This window comes from Neopsephotus bourkii, unplaced genomic scaffold (genome assembly GCF_033783945.1).
Source record: "Neopsephotus bourkii isolate Nb327-2 ecotype Australia unplaced genomic scaffold, CSIRO-AGI_Nbou_v1 NB_359, whole genome shotgun sequence".
Lineage (NCBI taxonomy): Eukaryota > Metazoa > Chordata > Aves > Psittaciformes > Psittacidae > Neopsephotus > Neopsephotus bourkii.
The window spans coordinates 1,416,560-1,443,916 of record NW_026900865.1 but is presented as its reverse complement, the minus strand read 5'-3'; the positions used below and the strand labels follow the sequence as shown (position 1 = coordinate 1,443,916).

General features: G+C 42.8%; 1 long non-coding RNA gene across 1 annotated transcript in view; it reads right to left on the bottom strand.

The window, feature by feature from the left end:
• LOC133209758 (uncharacterized) overlaps positions 1-25,999 on the bottom strand; it is a 46,448-nt gene extending 20,449 nt beyond the window's left edge. Inside the window, exon 1 of the long non-coding RNA XR_009724753.1 lies at positions 25,895-25,999. This is a non-coding gene — a long non-coding RNA (uncharacterized LOC133209758). The remainder of the gene's footprint in view (positions 1-25,894) is intronic.
• Positions 26,000-27,357: the final 1,358 nt, after the last annotated feature.

The following is a 27,357-nucleotide window of genomic DNA, read 5'->3' as shown; positions in this document are numbered from 1 at the left end:
TAATTTTTTTCTCATCTCACCATCAGCCTCTTTACAAGCTGTCCAGAACCTCTCCCTCTGGTGTTAGATCTGGGCTGCTCTTCGAGGTAAGGTGATTACCAGAGGGTAAGGAGTCAGTCCATCACGTACAGTTCACATCTCCCGGCTCCCCCGGGTCTGCTGTATTCAGACTCACTGCTGTCTGACTCACAGTTTTCTAGGTACATGCCACAGAGTGGTTAGTAGACTGCAGATTTTAATCTTTCACACATTGCTACCTCGACACACTGTTATTACGTGTGTCGTTATCCTTCCACACAAAGAATAAGGTAAGTGAACAAGAATGTGAAGTATACAGATGTAAGCATGTACAGGGGACTATGGCATGCAAAGGCTGTAAGGAAAACAGTAGTTTCTGTTGTCATTAAAGCTAATCATTTCCATTTACTTTCTATAAATTCCTCAAGAACTGAAGTTTCTATGAGTTAAATCTTTGTTTGCTAATTCTGAAACAGGCTCTCTATTGATTTGACGTCCTACACTATAAAGCCCTGCTTCTGTGCACATATGTCTGGGACAACTGGAGGTCAATAGGTATTTCTTAAGAAAGAACTAGATGGATTTTCTTTTCTTCTCTTGAAATACATGTCCAAGTTGTCCCTCTGAACCTTACAGAAAGTAAGGGGGCAGGAAAGCTGGGGCAGGAAAGTTGCAGGGAAAATTGACCCATAAATTCAAAGATAAAAGTCAGGAATATCCTCTCTCTCTTTCTGGCATAGGCAAGACACATCTGGGCAACAGGGTGAGTTTCTGGAATGCATTGAAGGATCAGCAAAAGCTTATTCTTTGTCACTGACTTTTAACTTGACAAGATCCTCAAACATATTTCTACAGTTTCCTTCCTGGCGTGCTCCCAGAGATAAGCACTTTCTTGAAGTAAATGTCAGGCCAGAACTAGCTGGAAGAAAGCTTCTCCTTACATTGTGTGAAAGAAGCTGTAGAATTTGATCCTGACTCCTTTGTTGAGCCACCACAGCTCATAAAGAAGCAAAAGGGTAACACATTTCTGACTGATGCACTCCTGGTTACCCTGCAAGTGGTACAAAGAGACTTAAAAGCTCATGTACAGAGTAATACTTAGTCGTACACTTGATCGTGGGCTTCAGTAAAAAGAAAAAGTTAAAGAATTCTTTTTTGTTTCACACTGGAAAATATTTTCTGTTTCACTTATTATACTGAGCTTTCCTGCATGAATACACCTAATACAAGTCTGCTCTGTTCCCAAGCTCTCATTCATATTCACATTATTAAAAATACGGACTTTTTTTTGTATCCCAACCCTTCTGATAAATGTTTTAAATTATTCTTGCAACAACAATACTCAGTGGAACTACTGAGTTTTTTTGCTATTTTATTTATTGTTGGGAAGGGGGAATAATACATAACAAGTACTGTTTGAGAAATAGCAGAAAATAGTAGGTCCTGCAAATTTGCCCTATGTCTATGGCTGCATTCAGTGCTCACACACCCTTGGGTGCAGTCCTGCTTCTCCTTGTTCCACACACGCACCGTACGGTGTGTGAATGGCATCAAAGGTCAATAACTGAACCTGTGGCTATATAGAAGCTCAGCTTCTGATGAGTCTCTGGAGAGGGAATGGTGGCGAGGGACTGCTCATCTGTCATGGGGCAGACAGACTCCAGAAGCCCAATGGATGCTGCTTCTGGATGACTTGGGCTCTCTAGGTCTTTGATGCTGAAATAAGCAGATAATAGGGATAAATGGCAGATACAAACACATTGATTTCATAGGGTTTTAAACACTAAAAGGCTTGAGTCATTAGCCAAGGGGGAAAAAGACCACTGACATCAACAGGAAGACTCATTGATTTAGCAGCCTTGGGATAAGGCTCCAAAAGAGGATCACTGATCATTAAGGGAAGGTAAGAGGGAAACTGCTTTAAAGAAAACCTTACCTTGTAGCTTACATTGCTACTGAAGATCAGCTGTAAGTTAACATGAAGACCATTTCCAATAGAGTTACACAGTAATGTTTGCTTAGGAAAAGAGACAGGCTGGAAAAATTACCCACCTGGAATTAGAGTAAGGTAAATGGAGCAAGTCCCTGCAAATGTGAAAGCTTAGAACATCCTGGTTACACTGAACCTGAAAACCAGCCAACTTTCCTCTTACGAGGGCACCCTACGCATTTGGAAACACCCAGGTAGTACAATCTACTCCATTAAACCCAACTGAACTGCCACGATCTGCCTGAACCAATACAGAACTATTTTACCCTTTCCAGTGTCACCTTCAATAACACCTAATACAGCACAATTAAATGCAAGTGAATTTTTTGTTAGGGAGAGCGCCCTGTTGTTTCTGGTGAGGACCAGTTAGAAGGTGTGCTTGCATGGAGGAACCAGAGGGCTGTTAATTACATTCTCAGTATGAATGAAGTGCACCTTGCAAGAGTAAAGGGAGCACAAAGATGAGCAGATTCCTGCTGTTTGCCTTCCCTAGGCAGCAGCTGTCAAATATATAACCAGGGGGAAAGTCGTCAGAGATTGATTTGCAAAGATGCTAACAAGGTATTAAGAACCTCCTGAAATCTGTAGAAGTGTTTTTGAAGAAAAGAGGTCTGAAAAACTTTTTAGAAGGTATTTTGACACAGGAAGTGAGTCTGTATAAGAGTACCTAAGGTCTTGGGGCTTAGGAACTGACAAGAGCTGGCTTCTATTCTCAGATCTTCCCTGTACTTTGCAATGACTTTAAAAACTCCCATTTAATAGCATGACCCTAAATTAGTCAGTGAAAGTCAAAAGGCCAGGCCAGAGTGTCTGAATTGCTCCTTGCCAGTAAAAAATTATTTAGAAAGCATGAGTGAAAATTAAACAGCACGTAGACCTTACATTACACCCTTGCACAGAATGAGTTTTGCCCTGAAGTCCATGACATACTTTTCTATTGCCAGGCAGAAATCACTGTAAGAAGGATCATCATATAATTGCAACTCACTTATGCTAGTTAAGTGTCCAGAGAAGCCCATTCATTATGTGTTTTAGGTTATAACATCTCTGCCTCCAGAAAAGGCTGTGAAGTGTCTTCCTGTGCATGTGGCACGACAGTGAAACTGAAGCACATTTGGAAGGGTTCTGGATTGAGGGAGATCCCACCCAGCCCATCACAGACCCTTTTGTGAGAGCACTCAGGGCTGTGAAGTCCTTTAAATAGGATCTGAAGCTCTGCCACTCTAGGGTTTTGGCTACTACACAGATTTCATCAACACAAGCCAGCCAGGGAAAATCAAGGAGACCAAATTAGCTGAATGGCTTCTTCTGAGCAAATATGTACCATGGTTTATTTCAGCAATTGCATGGGATGACCCTCTAAAGGAGCCATAGAGGAACATCATTATAGCAGGAAGAGATGCAATCCAGGTCTCCTGACTTTGGTCATCTAAAAGCTAGGCACTGGGTATAAAGGAGTTAGACAGGCATTCTCTAAAATGAGAGCAGAGAGATATAAGCCCTCCCACGATTGAGTGATTCATCTCGGTCTAAAGACAAATCAAGACATCCAAGACAAATCAAATGAGTTACCTTCTGGAGAGGCCTCTGTCTCTCCACTGATAACAGAGGGAGCCCAGGCAACAAGCACAGACAAGCTGCTAAACTCTATGAGGCTAAAATAAAGTGACAGAATTCCTACCTTCTATGAACAAAGATTGTGCTTTAGTAGAAATAATTTAAGACATATCATAGACAAACAGGAAAAAATAAATATAAAATATAAGTGAGGAGAAATCAAGGATCTTTCACCTGACAAACAAGTATTAAGTAGTGATGTACTTAAAAGTCTATTAACGAAAATCTTGAGCATACAGCTCATTAAGTAAATAAGGAGCAAAGCATGCAAATAAGGCATAAAAGTACATATATGTATGCTTTTCATTTTCACACTTTTTTAGTATGATAGAAAAACATCTTACTTCCAACGGATTCTTCTTTCTTAGTTGGTCAGTCACTGGCTGGAATCCACCCATCCAGAGCATCATTGTGGAGGAGGAGGCCATGGTGTTCCTGCCATGCAGCAGCTCTCCCTGCTCCCACATTCGCATCTCAATGGGGAATGTCTCAGCCAGGTTCTTACATCAGCTCTGCCATTGCATCAGCCTTCACACCATTACCAGTTTACCTGGATTGTTAATTCGTGATCAGGCTACTTCTAGCCAGGCTTTGTAGCAGAAAGTCTCTTCATACCTATTGTTTCTGACATTATTTGTCACTTGTAGTTTTCTTTACTCAAGTCCCTGTGACTTCTATCAGTATAGGTTGTTATACCATGTAACCTTAATGTAACCATCTCTATAGAGACCTATATTAGTACAATGCAATCTAGAGGCTATCAGCTACCCACAGATTAAACAAATGTTTGCTCACCTACGTGTAGCTTTCAAATAATTATTATTTTTTTAATTTCTGTAAAATTGCAGATAAAGCTACAAGTACTGCATTAGCATTTCATTAAAATGCGTTTTCTCTCCTGAGTGGGTAAACTCATTACAAAAATGGGGTAGAATTTTGACAAGCTCATGCAGAGGAAGCTTTTGAGATGGTACATAGGTGATTAGATATTGAATATTTGTTATTATTAATGTGAATGGCTGGTTTTAATTCCCTTGTTACCACACTACAAAATTACCCTTGGTACAATCTTCTGTAATATGCTAAGCGTTATTTTATAGACTGTATTTCTAATGAATTTGGTCTGATGAGAGACAAAAGAAAAAAATTAAGCACCTCTTTCCCATGCATGATTCCTTCTGTGTTTTCTTCTTGAGGTAATGTCTGGATTGTGACTTCTTTGTTGCTAGTTCAGTACATTAAAAATCAGCTAATGTAGCATTAAGTAGATACTAATAGGCCATTAAAGACAAACTTTCATGCTGGAGAAAACTAAAATGTTTCAGATGTAAATATAAGTCAATTTTATATGCATGAATTTTTGCTATCTGATGCAATTTGTATTAATAATTAATACATGTGTTTCATTGGGATATTATAAGCCTTAATAGATATTCAAATTTTCTTGGCTTAGTATTACTTCTTTTCCTTGCAAACAGTGCAAGAGGGCAAGATAACGTTGGCGAATCTTTATTCTCTCCTACTGACTACCTGGCAATACAGCCTACCCAACCAAGCAGTGAGTGATGCTGGCAGCATCACAGTGATCCAGAAGCAGTCATCAAAATATGTCCTGCTATCTGAAGCCCTTAGAATCTGCATGACAATCAGGGAATGTTTCCTCATATTTAAGGGCACAGAGTAATAGTCCCATTGCACTTATTCAAAGTGCATTTACGAGCAGAGCCATCCTGGGATGCGGACAACCTTTCTTAAGAGCACAAATGCACGACACTTTACAAGTGCTTTCTTACTACACAAAGGTAATGTCCTTCTTGGCTCTGGTTCAAACTACCTTTCTTGCTCCAGTATTCATCAGGGTATGACAGAAATGTAGGCTGAAAGTGCCACGGGTGTCATTCCACAATCCCCACACTTGAGGTGGGACTCCTACAGCAAGGTGATCAGGTCAGCAGTGGCTCTGCGAAGGGCCTCCTGGGATGGAGGGTCTCAGCCCCTGAGCAGCTGGCCCTATGTTACACTTCTGGGCCTGTGTCCTCTCATCTCTGCTGCCTTCCCAAGAGGCCACCAACATCTCCTCCACATGTAAGAAATGTGGATCATTCTGTGAGGTTGCCCCTAGTCAGGCACCAAGGTGCAAGTTTGTGTTTTATAAGGAAATTTGCCTTGGTTGGGTTTTTGGTTTTTGGTTTTTTTGAGTTTAAAAGCTATTTGGTTGAATAGTATCTCAACCAGAGCTACAGAAAAAGAAACCTCCAGTGAGTCTCCTTTTAGTCAGGGACTCTTGTTAGGTCACCAGCTTGTGTGTTACGATAACGTGCATAGCTATAGCTAGGGCTTCCTTTGCTCTTCTTTGATCATCTTTTGCCAGGGAAGGTACAAGGCAATAAAAGACTAGCTTGTTTATGACCAGTGATAAAACTTTCGAGAAGAAAAGGCCTTGTTCTCCTTTACAGGAAACATGAGGACCATTATAAGGCTGTAATTGTACCAGGAGTTGTGTTACACTTATCCTTATATACCAGATAGTTCACTTAAATCAATGGGAATTCTTGCTGTGCCTGAACTTACAAGTGCACCGTGCTTTTATCAGATCTGAACTTGTGGCAGATATAGATCAAGAGGTTGTCTTTGAAGTTATCCATCTACACAGCTGACAAGAGGAAAAGAGAGGAGAAAAAATTGTGACTATGATGGCTTTCATCTCCTAAACCAACTCTCCAGATAATTTCCTAACGAGGAATTCTGTCTGAACTTTTGAAACTACATAAGCTATTGCATTTTGCTTTGGTGTAGATAATCATGATAATACTTGCCTGTAGCAAAATGCTGTAGTAAAGCAGGAACATGACTTCCATCTGTCTTTCTCAGCTTGGGCTGGTTTTTGCTGTTTTTTGTTGTGTTTTTTTTTTAACAAAATCCTTCCTTTCAGATAGGAGCTGCTCACACGACTGAAGTCCAAGACACGTTTTTAGCTTTCGTCTGCTGATTTTGATCAGTCGCTTGCCTTCCCTGTATTTGCATGGATCTTTATTACAGAGTTATCAAAATATTTTGTGCTAGCATTCAAGTGCTAGTATGTGCATATGTACTGCATGACTGCAAAGAGGCAGAGGAGACTATTAATTTTTTTCACACAGAAAGTACACAGGACATCAGAAATAATTTCTTGCTCCAGTCAATTTTCAATGTGAGTGTCATATACAATGTTGGTCAAAATCCAAGCACAAAATCAACTAAGTCATTCCACCACCATCCTGCCTGGTCCTAAATGGGAGACAGGCCTGGCTCAGTGTTCAGGGGCCACACTGTTTTGAGGTGGGTTTGAAGCAGCATAATCAAGATCCCCAGTTTCAGATCATTATGGAAGTAAAAAGCTTTGTCAAACAGATGCTTTGATTATTGTATTTTCTAATTATTGCCTATATTTAACTAGAATGAACTCTGATGAGCCAATAAAAAAATATCATTTTAAATGGTGTTCTGATGAATGTTTCCTCGTCTTTGAAATATTGGTGTAGCAGATGTATTGTTTGTGTCTGAAATAGGCCATTTTTACACATGTCACATTAGGAAAATAAATCTGCTTCTATGCCCCCTCAAGGCTGCATTAGATGATGTTAAGTACTCTCATCATTCTGCTCCTTAAGATATTTTTAACTGGATGAGTCATTAGGTATTCTGGTCACTCCTCTTACAGATGCAGATATGAATTTCACAGGGAAAATGTCAGTTTTGTGAAAGCTCTCTGTGACAACCATTCTCGTTGCAGAGAATGTTTAAGTTGCCACAGAAGTATGGAAACCAGCCCTGGAAGGGTATTTGAGTGGTCAAGTAGTCCTGTCAGTCCCTGTCCCAAGGCAGGTTCAGCTCTGTCAGGTCATCCCTGGCAGAGGTTGATCTAACCTGCCCCTGGGATCCTCCTGGCCTATGCCCACAGCTCCCTTGGTAGACAGCCAGCACTGGTGCTAAGTTATTCAAAGCCTGTGCTGTTTAACCTCAATCCTTTCATTCCATCCTGTGATCCATGGTCTACAGAACAATTTTACAAATGTCAAAGCAGTTGTCATATTTCTTCTCAACTTTCCCTTATCTAAAGCAGCCTCAGTGCAGTCTCGCCTCTGAGATCGTCGACTGTGCCTTAACTCTTGCTGCTCCTGCCCTGGTTTCTCTCAAACTGACCCTGTCTCTTGATGTACAGCTGAGATGTTACCCATGGCAAACAAGGCAGAACATATCTTCCAGACAGCTCCTTCCTTGTTGTGAAGTTGTATTTCCGTAGCAGTGCAGCATCGCTGATTCAGGCCATATGCAGCTACATGCTCTTTCGCCCCGCAGAGCCTGTACTAAAAAGCATTGTTTAATCCACATGGCCCATCCTGTATTCATACAGTGAATTTTGCTACCTATTTATTTCAGAACACTTCAGTTTTTCAAAATAATTCTGAATTCCACTCACGTTCTCCAGCTTGTAACCTGTACAAGAGTGCTATGTTGTCTAGTGTCCAAACCATTAACTACTGAATAATACCAGACCCAGGAGAAATCCTAGCAGAGATTTACTTGTCCTTTTCTATAAAAGTATGGCTTTCCAGTACAACAATTTCACAGTGGTTTGAATAAAACTCTTTCCTTAACTCGCTTATGAGACTCCTTTAGGAAACAAAGTCGAAAGCAGTGATACAGCCAATATGCAGAAACCTGCTGCTTTCTCCCTCATTTCCTATCTATATATGATACCTTTTTTGCCCTTAGCCATGAACCACTTTTTTCCTTGCCTTCACGTTCTAGCAAATATTCTTTCAAGATATTGTTTCTGTTCTTTTTTCAAGCTACCTCCTCTGTTAATACTATTATATTCCATGCCTTGGCCTTTCTGATTCTGTCCTTGTAGGTTTGTGCTCATCTTACATATATCTTCTTAGCAACTTGACCTACTTTCCACACTGAATAATTTTCAGGTCACTGAAAAGCACCTGAGTTAGCAAAAGTGCTTTCTTACTACACTTCCTGTATCTCCTTCATGTGAAATAATCTGTGCTTGTCTTTTCAAGGCTGCCTTTCTGAGAACTTTCTTTAAACTCCCTTTTTCCCCCTGCCTTGCTTCTCTCTCAATTCTTCAGCTTGCATGATGCTTCTTTTCTTCAGATCCTTAATTTTCTTTTACTGCTTTCTTTCTTCCTTCCCGTGCTAGATGTCAGAAATACCATTCTTTATGATCCCTGTCACAGAGTTTGCTTTCTCCCTTCACCCTCTGTAACAGCTCCCCTTTGGCTGGCAGGAATTAGATCCAAAGGAGCCTTTCCCTCTCCAAGAACCAAATAATAATCTTTGTTGCAGGAGGGCTCCTTCCCCTCCTCTTTCATGTTCAAAGACTTTCAGCAGCTCTGTTGCCTCCAACTGCTGGCCTTCACAAGAGGCAGATGCAACCACATTGCACATCTTGGAAACATGCCTCTTCATCTCTCTCTGTCCAAAATAGATCATACATGTATCATGTCCTATCAAAGCAGTTAGAATTCTGATGGTGAATGAAAATCTTCCAGTTTGTTATTCATGTTGCTCATGATTGCATACAGACCTCCAAGGTCTACTATTTTCCACTATTTTCTTTCTTGTCTCTTTTCATTCCTGCGGGGGTTTAGTTCTCTGCTTTCAGGACGTGCATTATCCACCTCTTTACCAGTTTGCTCAGTCTGTGCCTGATAACATTCTCACTTAAAATACAACACAATAACACCATAACCACACTGTACCCACCCAGCTTTTCATCACAAAAGTGTTTTTTTTCCAATGGTCCTGTCACTTCAGTGCTTTCATAGCAGGAGACACTTCTATGTCCCTCATTTGGCAGGATGTCTAAGTCTAAACACAAATCATCCCAACTGAGCTACCAAAGAAAAAGCTTAATACTTAAATGATGAAATTACACCTGCTGTTCCTCTGAGTATAGACAAATGGCAATGTGCAGAACTACTTGTATGAAATAATAATCTGTGCTACTAAATACCCTGAAAGTCATGGGAGAGAACAAAACTGACCTTATTCCCAAGTCTGAATTACATTTCAAATTGCAAAGCGTTGGAAAGTTTTTCTCTTTATCCTGTTTCTGAAAAATCTCAGATAATGTGAGAGTTCAAAATTTTATTATAAACTGAGTAATTCCTTGTGATTGCAGAGAGAAACTTGGAAACATGCAGCCTCATAGTTGAGCACCAAAGCTGCAAATTGAAAGAGCTGTGATTTGGTTTCGTTTCATTTTTTAAAATACTATTATTTGACAGTGAATTCTGTGACTGATGATTCTGAAGTCTGGGGACTTGCCACAGTGACAATTCAGTGAGGCAAATGTTTTCAGGTTTAAGCCTGTTAGCTGAAGTGGTCCATTCTGTCATATATTCTTGCCTGCCTGCTTGAGACAAATAGAGAAATACAAAAACCAAGCAATGAAAAGCCTAGCCAAATATCAGCGCTGTGAAGCCAAATTTGTCTTGGTGGCCACTTACTGGATAGCTGGCTGTGAAAGCAGAATCCCTCAGCAGGAGTTTAATGTAATGTTATGAGCAGAAATAATTCAGATTAGTCATGGTGCTGAATCGGGGCCACCATTAAACTGTATATATTGCAGAAAAGCATTTCTCATCATTATCCATCTTCATCCTCAACCTCACTTGGAAAATATTAAGCTACTGTATTAAGTTATCTAGATTGTTAGCCCAATGAAAAAGAGGCATCTTTATTGCTGCCTTGGCCACTGTTATTTTATGAGCCAGTATCAGTCTTCTCATACTTTAATCAAACCAAAGGCCATGCTCAGGGGAAATTCATTATATTGAAATGAAGGAAAATGGCCCTATTATATTCCTGAATTTCCCCAAATCTTAGAAATCTCCAAAGGGCTATTACACCAAAATATTACTCCAGTATTTAAAAATGAGGATTACTGTTTAATGATGATTACTCTTAAAATTACTCTTATTTTGTTTTGTTCTTTGCTTCACTATAATAACTACTGGAGATGTTAATATGCTTTTCCCTCTGCTTGAATAAAGCTTTTGGGCAATGTGGAGGTGTACAGTACTTTAAGTTAGGTTTCATTTCTGAGAAGAGGAACCCAGGAGGGGCTTCCCTTTATTTCAATGATAATAGACATGAACCTTACAGGCAAATGGGCAACCCATGAACTAGATCTGGAGCTCTAAGGCCTGGGTGCCTGCAACATCAACACTACTACTACGTAATTGCAGAGGAGGGCTGTGAATAGAGACGGGAGCTCTACTTGTTCATGTTTTCATGGGTTGCCTCTTGTTCCCAGTGAAAACAGCTCAACAAAGAAAGAGGAACTGGTGAGTCTTTTCCATCTCCACCCTGCTTGGCTAGAAGAAGACCACATAGAACGAGGAGCAGCCTGGTCCCTCAAAATGAACAGAGCAGAGCAGATCACAAAGTGCAGCCCTGGGAGAAATGGCTTCTTCCAAGTGGATGGAGTCAACAGCTCCCTCAGGTGTCCCAGCACACGGCTCTGCAGCTCAGAGCTGGGCATGGCTATCATATAAAATCACATAAATCTCTGCAGCAGCTGCAGCAGTTTTTTACATGGGTTAATAGTAATAGAAAGTACCCTCAATGAAACTGTTGCTTTTACTGTTCAATGCGAGGAGAAGCACCAGCTCAGTGTGATAACCAGCTCTTCCAAGAGCAACTGCTCTGTATTGTAAAAATAGTATTTGGAGTAATAGCCCAAACTTCTCATGGCCTGGGATTCTTCATATGAGCAAGGGTTCTAATTCTTACTTTTCACTGGCTTTACACTGGTCAAACCCCACTGACAGCAGGGTTGTTTCCTACAGCTTTTGATGCTAACATCCAGCTTTGGATACAGCACCTACTTTGGCAGCAGCCAAATCTCACCACCACTGGTGTGAGTATGAAGGTTACAAAACTGCCTCTTGCTACTGGGTGGCTCTTGTTTGGGCCAAAGCAAACTGGGACCAAAGAACAGGCCACGACAACTCAGAGTATTCATGAAAAAAATGAGATTTGCCTTTTAGACTGCCTCTTCCTCATCTGTCATGCTTTCTGCTATAATTATTTATATGGGCCAGGCATATTGAAGGTGTGTTTAAGGCGCTGAGCTGACAGCCACTTGTATCCATGCTGAGCAGCTGGGATCAGTGTGAGTACCACAAACTGATGTTCAGGTTGCCAAATATATACATGTAGGAGAGAACTGTGCTAGCTTCATTTCTGCAAAGATACAGACAAAATGCTGGAAGTCAAAACTGTTACCACCTGGCAGACTGAGCTCGAACCTCTATAAACAGCTGAACAACACTGAGAAATAGGTAAAATCAACTCAGATTTGGGTTCTTGTTTCAAAAGACTGTTAGCATACAACATTCAGAAACACTGGGTCATTTAATGCAGGGCTTAGCAAATTCCTGCTGGGTTTGGGTTCGGTATCTGATCTTCTAAATTAGTTTCACAAAGTACAGAAAATCAGCTGGAGAGATTTTCTTTCACAGGATAAGACGCTGCTTCTGTATTTTAATGAGAAAATGGGATCCTTACTATGGGATTGCTGTTGCCTCAACATGCTGCAGTTGAACTTAAATTCCTAAGGCTACAAGAATTAAGTGGCTTCTTTGGTCCAGTTGAAGTTAAAGCTAAAAGAGGAACACCTTTTTCCATCCTCACGGTGACAGCAGGGATATTGGAGTGACCATGGGAGGGACCTGCAGGCACAGCTGATGCAGATGAGCATGACATGGATGCTGTAATCCAGCACTACTGACCTCCTCGCCTTATTTCCCCCAGCAACACCTGCAGGGGCAGAGAGGGAAAGCTGCTGCATCCAGACACAAAGAGGCACAAAAATCTGTGTGGAAAACACAAATCCTTTCTGGATGCTAAATATAGTGCTTCTAAACAAAAAGGATTTATACTGTGGGGCCTTTTTTTCTTATTGAGATGTAGCTCGTAACAGATGGTGACGAACGGTTAAGGAATTAAACTGTATTCTGCTGCATTTCTAGATGCCTTTTTTACAGCACTATACTCTGGGCCACATCCTCACCATTCACACTTACTGGGAGGTAATTTTTAGCTGCTCAAGTAATTATTGCCAAAATGTGATTTCAGCTATAGATGCTGCTTCTGTCAAGCCATCCCATGTCAGCTTTTTCACAAGGCAAGGAGTGAGTGACTAGAGCTCACAAGTATCACATCAGGTTCAAGTTTGTGATGTACCCACAGAGAATGAAAATCTGTTTCAAGCAAGGCAGGTCTGGCAAACATTTAATTAGCAGCCTGGATAAACCACTTGAAAAGTAATTGCAGTGAGTAAAATGCCTATGGAGGTTAACCACTCCTCAGGCTGCCCATGATGAGCCCATGTAGTGAGCTAGGAGGCCAAACTTGCCTTTTCCATGAGCAGCTGTTGTCACCAGCAGCACTCGGGTGCCACTGAAAGAAGAATCATTTATGAGCAGCTTCCATTTGCTCTCTTGTATCCTGATGGATAGATTAAACTGGAAGAGTTTATGTTCTTATGCAACTTATTTTGTTGAAATAATACTTGTGCCATCTTATTCATTTAAGAAAGCAGACTAATACAGTTCTTCCTTCTGATTGTGAAAACAAGAAATAGTCAGTGCTCAATCACCCCTCGAATGGTGCCCTGCATTCTGATGGCATGTTAAATCAAAGCTCCTGCTCCAGTGTAAGGATGCCTTCAATTTACATTTAGGACAAAATGACTTTTCTAGCCATTTAGTAGCTCCCAATTGATTACCCTAGTATTTAAGGGAGTCATTTTGTCAGGGGCACCTGCTGACAGGTGTCACAGGTGAGTGGTACCATGCAGGGAGGAAACATCCCTTTCTTCAGGCTGTGGACTCATGCACTTTTGGAGGTAGAGTGTGTGCGGCCCTGCTTACTGTTGCTGTGAGCTGTGTGACAGCCAGTTTTCTCCCTGGAACCAGCGATTCTTTCACTAGATACCTTTCAAATAGATCTCGTTGGCCATAATGCCTCTACATGGTTCAAGATTAGTGAGAGCACCAATTATGGGCTGGCTACAGAGCCCCTAATGCCCTATGGCAAGGGCAGTCCAAGGGATGAGCTTGACCCACTTGTCACTCCCATCATTTGTGTGCTCAAGAGCATGCCGCAGCTGAGCTGGGGAGAACAGATGAGGGCTTGGTACCTCTGCACAGACCCCAGTCCTTCTGGTGCTGTTGAAGCTGGGAACAGACACTTCCACATCCAGCAGACAATCTGAACCCAGCTCTTCTGGAGCACGGACATGAGGTTTTGACTTCAGCCCTCAGCTCTAGCACTTGGATACTGCAACAGTCTCACATAGGCTCTGATGCACATAACCTTGCTTTCAAAGCTGCCCTGAATATTACAGTGAGTTTTGTTCCCTGACCTGGCCTGTTCCTGGACAGTGCAACTGGGTCCTCACTCTGCCTTGGATGTGCTGAAAAGGTCAAACTTCATCTTTCATACTATACACTGAAGTGAGCAATGTTTTCTATGGTAGTCCTCTAAAAACTGAGGTGAAAGGAATAGGGCATTTCTTCTGCCCAAACTAGCAAAAACTGCTTGCGGTAAGTGATGCATTTTGCTTAACAGCCGAAGGAGAAATGCTAATGATCCTGCATGTCAAGTTGAGTGGAAAAAAATCCAGAAGGTTTGGGCCAGCCGGTAATACTCAGGGAAGAAAAAGCAACCAAAAATATCCAGTTTAGGGGGAAAAAAAGGCAAAGTACAGAAAAGCAAATTCACTCCCTCTCCATCATGACAAGGCCCTGGAGTTAGCAAAGGGATTTGTGACAGATATATATAATAGGATCTTGCAACACTGTAATTTGCAGGTTCTTTACAGAAAACATTTCCCTCTTATATCTTTATTTATAACTAAACTCAGACACATCCGATGTCACTAACAATATATTCCCTTTGTTGGGTTATTTTCTTTTCTGCATTGCCTGATGATCATGCTTGATGGATAATGAGGAAGCTTATCATGGGCCAACAATTAAACAAACACGAGTTGCATTTTCAAGAGAAAAGGAGACGGTAAAAGGTAAATCAGGAAAATAGAGCAAGCGGGTGATAAACCCTGGTAACTGCAGCCACAGGTGCATCGGGGAAAACCTAAAGATCACAAGAAATACCACTGATAAGGAAAACATGTATCTTACCAAGATAGATCAGCAGCTTCAAAGTGATCAGTTAGCATCTGAAATTTCGGACTATGAAATGTTGGCAATTAAAGCTATATTTTCCCCTCCAGGATCTCAAATGCCACTCCTTGGAGGCCTGACTCATTAGATAATTGTTTGAGCCAGTCAGCTTCAGCAAAATTGTGAGCATGGAAGAATCTTGGAGCTCAGCAGAGACATTAGCTGGTATTGGAGTATGACTTTTGGTTTGATTTCCCAGTAACTCACTTGAATGCAATAAGAAATCAGTGGCCTCCTTCTCTTTTTATTATGCTCCCAGTTGGCACCAAGTAATAAGAGATTATGCATATGCCTTCTGATCTCTTCAGACTCCCTTTATTGGTTATAAGCATGCTGTGAGCCTGTCTGTGGGCAACCCAAACTGACAGTTAAGAAGTTGAGCAGTGACAGGCTGCCAGCATGAACATGCTCTCATTGCTAATGGCATTTTCAGGTTATTATTTGGTTGCACATAATAAAAATAATTATAGAATCATAGAATCATTTAGGTTTGAAAAGACTTTTAACATCATCAAGCCCAACCATAAATCTAGCACTGCCAATTCCAGCACTAAACCATGCCCCTCAGCACTGCATTTACACATCGTTTAAACGCCTCCAGGGATGGTGGCTCCAAAACTTCCCTGGGCAGCCTGGTCCAATGCTTGACACCTCTTTCAGCAAAGAATTTTTTCCTAATATCCAATCTACACCTCCTTTGGTGCAGCTTCAGGCATCTTCCTCTCATCTGATCACTTGCTGCTTGGGCAAAGAGAGCAACACTCACCTCATCAATGTAATACACATACTGAGGGGCTACAAAAGGGAAAACGTTTTACATGACAAAAGTAGGAATAGTTGTCCATCTGAACTGTGTGGTCAGCTCTTATTTTGCCAGTGCCGGTTTATTAGTTACCTTCCACACCAGGCCAAGAGTCTTTCTCCCTCAGCAGCAAGCTTGGGCTTGATGATGATACTGCAACATCATAGAGGAGCTGCTCTGGTACAAAGGCACAGCAGCGCTCTAGAAAATCTCCAATACTCCAAATCCACCCTTTCAAAAGAGAAAGGCTTCAACACTTCGTGCATTTCAACAAAACCAGGCTCCTGAATTTTGTGGTTTATGTGTATGTTTAGGGACAGTAAATCTTCACCATGGTAAGGATTTAGCTCAGTTACCCTTTGGCCTTTGAAGCTCAGAGCCTTCAAATGGTGAATCGCAGACGCAACTTCTATTTGAGCAGCTCAGGTACCTGCAAACACAATAACTGTAGAGACATAGATTATAAACTGATTACAAGTTTCAGGCTATCTGCAGGAATAACTTGGTAAGGTGTCTCTCCGTCTCTACCTTGTAGGGAGCACAAGGTGCTCCCACAAAACTGTGCTCTCTAATGGCTCAGTTCACAGATCACCCTGATCCATCTGAAAGGTGTACTGACCGCGTCTGTCTGCACCTTTGTCTGTTTCTGGGCCCACTCATTACACTGTGGATATGCAAAATGTGCTGCCCTCCCCCAGATGAATAACTTGTGAAATGTCTGGACTGCCTGCAACTTTGAGAAAACGCAGCAAACACCCTTCCTCTTATACACAGCCTGCAGGAATGTACTGAGCTGCTCTGAAAACAAGACCTAGCTGTGGATGTTTATTCTGCTCCCTCTTCCTTCCCTTCCCGGAAAGCACAGTGAAAGAAGGACATTCAAAAATGAGAGCTGAAGGAAACTTTAGAGAAGTTGAACTGAATTAATCAGCTCTGTGTGATACTTAAGGAACTGGAAATGGCAAAACACAATGGTTAGCTACACATATCTGAAGGGGGCCTATAGGGATGCTGGGCAGGGACTCTTCATTAGGGACTGTAGTGATAGGACAAGGAGTAACGGGTTAAAACTTAAACAGGGGAAGTTTAGATTGGATATAAGGAGGAAATTCTTTCCTGTTAGGGTGGTGAGGCACTGGAATGGGCTGCCCAGGCAGGTTGTGAATGCTCCATCCCTGCCAGTGTTCAAGGCCAGGTTGGACAAAGCCTTGGGTGAGATGGTTTAGTGTGAGGTGTCCCTGCCCACGGCAGGGGGGTTGGAACTTGATGTTCTTAAGGTCCTTTCCAACCCTAACTGTTCTATGATTCTATGATTCTATGTAGAGATATAGCAACGACTCTAAAATTCAATGGGACCCTTCCCCACTGTTATCCTACAGTATGGTGAAAACACTGTGATATTATCACTGCTTAGAAGCTGAAGAGCAGGCAGATTGTCTTTCTGTAGGTGCCAGTTGCACCAGCTGTGCAAGGGGGCTTTCTGTAATCCCACATCAAGATAATGCACTTCTAATCTTAACCTTCGAATGTGACTCCTGAAAAAGCACACTGCCTCCCCTCCCTGTCACTGTGTTTTCTGCAAACAACCATGTTCTTCCTTTCATGCTTCAAAATTACTGTGCTGTCCTGGAAGTCTTGTGTTCAGATGATTTCAATTTTCTGATAAAAACTGTCATTATTTTACAGCTGCCTAATCAAATGCAAAATTGCTTCACACGTATGAGAGAATTACCTAACCATGGAAACATCCCTCCAAACTGAAAATTAATTACGACTTCTTCCACATGCTCAAAACACCAACCCTCATAACCTGACACTAGGATCATTTTACTTCTGTTAAATTGGGATTTTCTCAGAAGAGATTAAGTCCCAAACCTGGTCTGCAGTTCTCAAACCCCTTTTACTTTCAGATCTATGCAGCTAGTCATACACACAGCCTGTGAATCTGTGTATTGGATGTACCCACACCCTTACTGAACTGCATACACAGGCAACAGTTACAGTCGAGAATATGTTACTGCTGATAGCCTTGGGAGTATTATGAACCTAGCACCCTCTGATCCCCTGGGTTGCTCCCATCCAACTTAATCCCTATCAATAATGAGTCACCTCAGTATCTCTGATGGTCTGAACCTCCAAGCGATAAGTAAGAGGGCAAGAGGACTGAAGAGTAGGAAGGTATTTTCAGTCTCAAAAGCTCTTTGAGGCACCTCCTAGTCCCTTCTGATGTGGGCATCCAAAAAAGTTTGTTTCAGTATTAAAAATGAAAATGTGAAAAGGGATTTTTAGTAAAGTTTGCAGAAGTCCAGCCAGGTTTGCAGAGCAAGATTCCTCATTCCACTCTTGTGATGGATCATATCTAAACTACTATTTTCCTTCACCAGACCTTGAAGTTCAGCTAAATGAAGGAAAAGTGTGTGATGCGAAAGTATAATGTGTAGAACTCCAGGGTGAATACTGCACCAAGCAAACTGACTCAGGATTATGTTCCCTCAATGTTTTCCATTGTCAAAATAGGCACACAAGGCAGCTGTTTGTACAGCCGGGGATACTGACCCCAGTATACTGGCACGCCTGCTATGTTCAACTGTTTTCCCATGTTGGGGACATCCCAAAGCACGCTTTAAAATGTAATGTAATATTGATCCTGGAGACCAGTAATATGGTAAAAAATCAAAGAGCAGTGCCAACAGAGAACTAAATTAAAGGCCTTTCATATAAACTCCAGCCTAGAGAAACTGAAAATTACTCCCAACCTTTTTTAAAGCTTCTAACTCCTTACATGCAAACATTCACAATAAGATCCCATATGAAAGAAGGTACAGGTGCTCCCCAGTTTATATCTAGGAATGATTGAAACCCCTGGTCCTGCAGATGGTTTTTTCTGGGCAGCAGAGAGCTCTGCCTGGACCAGAGCTTTCCCAGGACCAGCGAGTGCAGCAGTCAGTGCCTCAGTAAGGGCAGTTGATTGTTGCCTTGCGGAGGGTTCAGCAGGAAGAAGCCACAGCTACTCCAAAAGCCCAGTTAATTCCTTGAACTGATTTATTTACACGACCTCCAGGTGAGTACACACAACTGCGTTTGGAGATGATCCAGCTCCTCACTTGGAGCTGAAGGAGGAGCACAAGCCTTCTTCCGGAGGCCATTGCAGCCTGTGAATTTGCTGCAAGTCTGCAGTGAGCAATGGGGACAACGGCCTCATCATGGCACAGGACAGCCACAGCACAGTCTGCTGTGCCAACCTCATGCTCAGTACCGAGCAACGGTGCCTCTCTTGCTGACTCAGGTGCTCCTGCCTGAGCTGCTCTACAAAGGAGCCCTCCGTGTTTTCTGTGTGGTTTATAAGTCTACCAGGGGTGAATGGGCCATTCAGTAACTGCTATTCTTCCCCCTGAGCTGGTGAGGAAACATGGAGGAATGCTGGAGGAGACTCCAGTGAGCTCTGGCTGGATATGCAGGAGCCAGGGGCCCCTTTGGGGTAGCAGGAAAATGGAAATCTAGCAATAAAAAGGATGCGGGAGCCTGCATAAAGATCCAGGACTGCTGCTGGGTGGCGGTGGACAAGAGTGTGCACACAGACATGCAGGCACACTGCTCCTCCAGTCCCCAGGAGTTTCTCAGGGGGGTCCTTCATCCAGCCAGAACAACCAGAACAAGCACTGCCAGTGAGCCCACTGCCCGGGCTGGCCTGGATGAAGGCCAAGGATAATAAACACAAGCAGGCAGGGTCCCCACTGAGCAGACCTGGGACACTGGTTCTTTTTGCAGGCGCTTCATCAGGGATGTAACTGCAGTCACTGTCTTCCTGGGCCTTCAGTAAATTCACCAATGCAGGGGCAGCCGAAGGGATTAGAAATGCCAGCAGCTGCAGAATTTGTCTGGGTGCTTGTGGGGGAAAGAAAGTGTTAATGGAGAGAGCAGGGAGGGGAGAGGTGTGTGGGGTCTGAGGCAGATCAAAGCAGAGGCATATCAACGGAGCAAGAGAGCAGAGGTAAAACACTGTAAAGGCGACTGAAAGGACTGTGAAGGCCTTGGACAAAGGGATTAATGGGGAATAGAAGGGAAGTGCAGAGAGCCCTGAGCAAAGCCATCTCTGGCCTTTCCCTGTAAAGATGTTTTTCAGTGTAGTGCGTCCAGGGCTGTCTGTAAAGTCTTGAAAGGGGGGCAGGGGAAGAAAATGTATTCCTCTTCCTTCACACAGAATTGGACTAGAGAAGGGAGGAAAGGAAAAACAGAACGGGAGGAGAAAAGGTGTATTAACAGAATTAACAGCCTTGATGAAGGCTGATTATTTTGGGAGCTGCCTGGGAGATTTGTGTTTGCAAGTGTTCCATAGCACAAAAATTGCAGGACTGAAAAAGGGAAGGGGGGGACAAGACACAATGGTGAGTATTTTAAATTAGCATGTTATGTTGCTTAAATATATGAAGAAAAGTTATTCCTAAGCCTTGCAGTATTTCCAAGGCAGAATGGGACAGGGCAGCTGCAGACCTGGAGAAGCAGAAACACTTGTGAGTCTGCTGAAACGCTTACACTTAAGGAGAAATTGCATCACTTTTTCCATCCCAGTATGAAGCTTAAGGAAAGAACAAGGGAGGAGGAAATATTTTATGCCTTGATGTCTAGGAAAAAAAACAAAGGGTTAATGAACGATGAGAACATGCAATATGTGGGCCGGATACTACATACAAGGTCGTTATGTGGGACACTTCATAAATAAGTATGATGGACATCAGAGCTCAGAAACTTTGCCTTTCTCAGTCAGCCACACCAGTGTTCTGCATTAGATGGTCTGGTTTAGGCCTCCTGGGTGGGTTTTTCAACATTCTACAACCAAAAAATGTAAGAAAATGGCTATTGACAACTGTTCCTTCAGAAAGCAAAAGCATAGTCTGTGAGCGAGGCTCTCTGCAGTCCCACATGTGTTGGCTCCTCTCTGCCTGTGAGGATCAGATCCATTGCAGCAGCTCCTCCTCACAAAGCCTGGGCAGAGACTGCCACTTCCACAAAGGTATAGTGAGGTTGGTCTATCGTTTGCCTCTCAGGGGACTTGGGGGGCCAGTGGCATATGACAGTGACTACAAAATCTCTGCCACGACAGGAAAAATTGCACTGCGTTGACAGAACTTACAAACAAGCGGTTTTTTCAGGTAACTGTTGGATTAGCAGTGCTCATGGGGACTGTCCGGAGGGACATATTTACCTGCTACCCCTCCAAGATCTGCATAGGCAGAAGAGTTTCTGAGCTATTGAAGGAGTACCTGATTATATTGCACGCTTCATTTTCACTTTATATCAAGAACTGCATTTTCTCCCCGACATTTCAAATAGAGTATGGTTACAGATTGCTTTTTTATGAACTGCAGTAGTAGGACTGCAATTAATCTGTGAGAATAGCTAGTGTTTTCTTTGCATCAGCCACAAACTCCTTATTTCCATTCAATTTATGCTTAACAAAACCCTAAGCATTCAAATGAAAAGTTTTCATTTTGGGTTTCTTAAATGCATCCAGAGTGCAGATATTGTGATAGTGTGATATTGTCATTATTTCTCTGCTATTCTGCTAGCATCCAGGCCACTTCTTCTGTCTTCTTTCATGTGTTACAGAGATAAAAATCTCAGTTTCAACAGCTGGAAAAATGATGCTGGTGGAGCACAAGACTGTTGTGTTTCTGTGTATCACCAAGACATGGATACTGCATCAGGCTGTTCAAGAACCACTGTTTCTTAAAGACAAATGGCAAGCTCAAGCAGCATGCATTCTTCATATTTCAGTACTATGAAATATGTACTATGAACAGTAGCTGAGAAAGCTGTGAAGACTTTCATTACTGATGGAACATACTCACAGTACTTTAATTGCTAATGTCACTCAACACACCAAGATTATGAAAGAAAAGCTAGGCAATATAAGAATGTGGCTTCATGATATAAGCATACAAACTTGTAAACCTGAAAAGAAATGGAAAGAAAGCAAATCAGATCTTATTTAACTCATGCCATGTGCAAGCTCTGGCAGAGGATTTGTGGTACAGAAAGCCACAAATCCTTACGATTCAGGACATTTCACAGAATGAAAAGACAGGTTACTTAATATGTGTGAAGCAATAGACTGATTTTGGCGATCCACTTGAGCACAAAATAAACACAAAGATGACATTTAGAACCATAGAATCATAGAATAGTTAGGGTTGGAAAGGACCTTAAGATCATCAAGTTCCAACCCCTCTGCCATGGGCAGGGACACCTCGCTCTAAACCATATTACCCAAGGCTTCGTCCAACCTGGCCTTGAACACTGCCAGGGATGGAGCATTCACAACCTCACTGGGCAACCCATTCCAGTGCCTCACCACCCAACAGGAAAGAATTTCCTCCTTATATCTAAACTAAACTTCCCATTTAAGTTTTAACCCATTACCTCTTGTTCTATCACTACATTCCCTAATGAAGAGTCCCTCCCCAACATCCCTATAGGCCCCCTTCAGATACTGGAAGGCTGCTATGAGGTCTCCATGCAGCCTTCTCTTCTTCAGGCTGAACAGCCCCAGCTTTCTCAGCCTATCTTCATATGGGAGGTGCTCCAGTCCCCTGATCATCCTCGTGGCCCTCCTCTGGACTTGTTCCAACAGTTCCACATCCTTTTTATGTTGAGGACACCAGAACTGCACACAATACTCCAAGTGAGGTCTCACAAGAGCAGAGTAGAGGGGCAGGATCACCTCCTTTGACCTGCTGGTCATGCTCCTTTTGGTGCAGCCCAGGATACGGTTGGCTTTCTGGGCTGCAAGTTCACACTGAAGCTGGCTTATGTTCATTTCTCACCAACCAACACCTTCAAGTCCTCCGCAGGGCTGCTCTGAATCTCTTCTCTGCCCAACCTGTAGCTGTGCCTGGGATTGCTCCAACCCAGGTGTAGGACCTTGCACTTGGCATGGTTAAACTTCATGAGGTTGGCATCAGCCCACCTCACAAGCATGTTAAGGTCCCTCTGGGTGGCATTCCTTCCCTCCAGCGTATCAACCAAACCACACAGCTTGGTGTCATCAGCAAACTTGCTGAGGGTGCACTCAATCCCACTGTCCATGTCAGCGACAAAGATGTTAAACAAGACCGGTCCCAACACTGATCCCTGAGGAACACCACTCATTACTGGTCTCCAGCCGGACATTGAGCCATTGACCACAGCTCTTTGTGTGTGGCCCACCAGCCAGTTCTTTATCCACCGAGTGGTCCATCCATCAAATTGATGTCTCTCCAATTTAGAGACAAGGATGTTGTGTGGCACAGTGTCAAACGTTTTGCACAAGTCCAGGTAGATGACATCAATTGCTCTACCCCTGTCCATCAGTTCTGTAGCTCCATTATTTACCTGTACTTATTATAGATGTGCTAATGCCTATAACACTATTACTAAGGGTCTGTCAGCACTACCATTTAAGCCTCTAAGGTGTATAACCAACATGATACAAGTGGTGCTTGGCAGTTCTACTTTTGCAGCTCCAGAGAATATCAGAGCATGCCCTGAGCTGGGTCCTAACTCTTCAGAATAAGGGAGAGTGTGAAAGATTAAATAGCTGACCAAAAGCTGTGTACTACACCAGAAGCCAAATAGAATTAATTTTTATTGCCTGGCCAACCTTAGTCCACTGAGTCACTCAGCGTCTCCACATTTGCAGAGTTTTAGGAATCATATGCTGGAAATTACTCCTCAAGACTTTCTCTCTTGAAGCAAAACGTTTAGTGTTGCCCTTTCCATTCTGTAGGCAGTAAGAGATGGACAAATTGATGGCTCGTTGCAGTTCAGAGGTAGTGCAGATAGGTTGAAATGTGCCCAGGGCTAAGCTGGATGCAACTTGGACACGTCTGATTGTGAAGGCTGCTGTAAGTACAGCCAGTTCTTGGGCTGCCTCTTTAGCCATCCCTCCCTTAGCGTATCCAGGCTGTTGCTTTCTCCTCCACCTCTGTCTTCAGGCATGATACATGGTGCAGGCCAGAGAGTCCAGAAATGGAGGATTGTCTCTCTAACACTCTGGGAAAGGGTTGGTCTATCTTTGAAGAACTGCAGCCAATCTGGACACAGGGCTGTCCTCTCCTCAGCCCTTCACAAGTCCAAGCTGGATTTGGGAGACCATGTCAAGGTTTAGCTAGTAGCAAAGATCCTTGGCAGAGTTAAGTACTTCAGGATCACCTAGAAGCCTTGCCAAACTTAGTCATATACCAAATCTTTCTAAAAGACACCAAGGAATGTTATGACTGTGTAGAATAACTCCAAAACAGGAAGGCATAGAAAACTTGGTTAAAGACTCATGAATGTAAACACCTCATGAAAGTAAACTGTGTCTCGCAACACACATATCTGGGAATGACAGGAGTGCTCAGAAGCCTTTGGCCATGATTTTGTAAACCCTTTCTCACGTGAGCGGGGCTTACTCGCTGGGGCGGATGGTGAAAGACGGGACCTGCTGGAGAGAGTCCAGCGCAGGGCAACTAAGATGATTAAGGGAGTGGAGCATCTCCCTTATGAGGAAAGACTGAGGGAGCTGGGTCTCTACAGTTTGGAGAAGAGGAGATTGAGGGGTGACCTTATTAGTGTATATAAATATATAAAGGGGGAGTGTCACGAGGATGGAGCCAGGCTCTTCTCAGTGGCAAACAATGAAAGGACAAGGGGTAATGGATACAAATTGGAGCACAAGAGGTTCCACTTAAACCTGAGAAGAAACTTCTTCTCAGTGAGGGTGACGGAACACTGGAACAGGCTGCCCAGGGAGGTTGTGGAATCTCCTTCTTTGGAGACATTCAAGACCCGCCTGGACACGTTCCTGTGTAACCTTATCTAGGTGTTCCTGCTCCGGCAGGGGGATTGGACTAGATGATCTTTTGAGGTCCCTTCCAATCTCTAACCTACTGTGATACTGTGATACTGTGATACTCAGGCGAATAATTGCTTTTAAATCAATAGGGAGGCTGGTATGAATAGTAGCTTTCAGCTCTTGTTGCTAAGGTATGCTCACATCGCTTCACACTGTATTGTGGGACTTATGATGCCCCAGAACAGTGGGAGCTGGACACAAGCAATGCCTGGGGAATCGCTACTGTACAGCTTCAGCAAAAGTTTCTTCCTGCAGGGCCTCCAGCCTGCCTCACTGGGAGAAGGGCTGGGCAGTCTGCAGAGAAATAAATGTCAGAAGTGGGTTGCATTGTGCCCATACAGAAAGTGTGTGAGAGCATGATGCAGGGACCAAATCATTATTCTGCATCTACAATGTCTCTCTTACATAGGCTCAGATCAATGTGCATTGTTTCAAATGTGACCTTCATGGTGGATACTGCAGCATGAAGAACACATGATAGCTCTTACATCAATAATAATTTAAAAAGTTGTTTAAATAGCAGCTTTTAGCTGTTGCCATCAGTTTCTATCATGGGTTTTTCCCCGAGGCTGTTTGTGTTGTTATCTCACCCAATCTTCCTTATTAGCCACATAGCAACTTCCTACTTAGTTGATGAAGTTTCTTAAAATATCCACTCTACATGATGAAAACAGAGCTGATGATAGATTTATCTTCTAGCCTGTTAATGTGATGTGCTATCTTCCTCTACCAAAACAGATGAATTTTTTTGCTTCTGTCTCTGGTTACTTTTCTGTCTTTTTCATCCTAGTCTCTCCTCTTCCTTTTTTTTATCCACAGTTTGACCCAGATAGCACATTGCTCAGAAGTCACATCTGAGTAGAGCTCTGAATCTGCATTATTCAAGTGACTTTGCTGTTCCCATTAAGTAAAATGATTTAGTTCCAGAGCTCTTGATTAGAGAAAATGAAAGATCAAATCATTTGTCATTGAGCTAGGATGATGATAAGGGCCGTGATGCTTAAGGAGGAGAATTATTAAAATATCACGTACACCAAGCTGTTTGTTATTTTGACAGTCTTGCAGCTTTCTTCTCTATTTAAACAGAATGATGCACTGTTTACAAAAAAACCCACAAAACAACCCACTGAAATTAAAGTAAGTTACTGAATGCTCAAGACTTGCATAAATCAGACTGTTCATGAACGTGGACCCAAGAACATGAAGTTCAGCTTCTACTTTTGAAGCAGAAAATCTGTTAGCGGGACAGGGGCTCTGCAGTGATCCTGTAAGATCAACAGCCCCAATCTCTAGCTTTTGCACAACCTCCCATTGCAGGGCTATGGAAGCCCCTACCTTACCTTTGGCTTCCAAGAGGGTGATGGCAGAGTCTTCCCTTGTCCCACCAACGCTGTAGTCATCAGTGCATTACGGTGGCTCAGCCTCTCCTCAGAAGGACATCTTGTTTTGAAGCAGAAGACTATTTCTGGATGTCAGAGGGCTGACTCACCAGCCCAAGTTCAAATCCCTAACCACAGGATTCAGTTCCTTTTACTTTACTGCGTTTGTTTTATTTCTTCAGAATAAATGAAGAAGCTTCTGAACCCATGATCATAGGATCATAGAATAGTTAGGGTTGGAAAGGACCTTAAGATCATCAAGTTCCAACCCCTCTGCCAGGGGCAGGGACACCTCACACTAAACTATATCACCCAAGGCCTCGTCCAACCTGACCTTGAACACTGCCAGGGATGGAGCATTCACAACCTTCCTGGGCAGCCTATTCCAGTGCCTCACTGGAACATACCCTCAATGTTTTTCCCTTCTTTTCTGAGTGCAGGCTCAGCAGAAACCTTGCTCTGTGCCTATCTGCTTTTGGAGTCTAGAGAAGACATCTTTTTTCCCCCCACTTTGTCCAAGGACCACATATTTCAACACAAATATCTGGGATTCATAAATAAAGGAGGTTCTTCATCCATTCAAGGTCCATTTTCCTTGTGGACATAAATCTCGCACAACGTGTCACCTCACGTTTTGTTGCTTGCAGGCCTTGGCAATCACCTGCCAGTTAGGGGCTGGAAGCCTTAATTTCCTCACTGTGAGGGATTCCCACAATATGATGTGTCAGCACACACAGCAGAACTTGACTCTGTGGAGCTATTCCTTGATGATCTATTTGTAAAACACTTTTAAAAGGGGTCTAGCTAGCTAACAGTCCTACAGGCCTTCTGGATTACAAGTTCCAGTCCTCTCCTGTCATGGTTAATCATGTCTTGTTTAATTAACAAAGATCTAAATTGAAATAAATCATTTGGTGCCTATGAGAAATGCAGGCGCTGGAGAGATCTGGAAATCTTTTCCTGAGTTCTGACCTAAATTTGATTTACAGGCAATTTATACACATCTGGTTTTGTGCCAAGTATATTCTTCATCCTGCATAGCTTGTCTCCATCCTCTACCCTCAGCCTTCAGTGTATTTATAGTCAACTGTCACAACTATCCCAAGCCTTTATTGTGACAGACTAGACAAGCTGTGATGTTTTAGCTTCTTTGCTTGCCTGTTGACCATCACTGTGGCCCTGTCTATATCCATTCATCTTTTGAGTGAACCTCCTTGCCTGGAAGACAAACTGTCTGACACGGGACTGAGAGCAGCTCCTGAGGAAGTTTCACCTTCACCTTATACCATCTTATAAACACTTTTCACTGAGAATATTCAATTCAGGTTGGCTTTTGTCTTTTTGACAGGGTCATTACATTGGCAGCCTGATAGTCTTCCTGTAACTGATTAAGAGACGTGTGTCTGCCTCCTGTCCTGGCATGT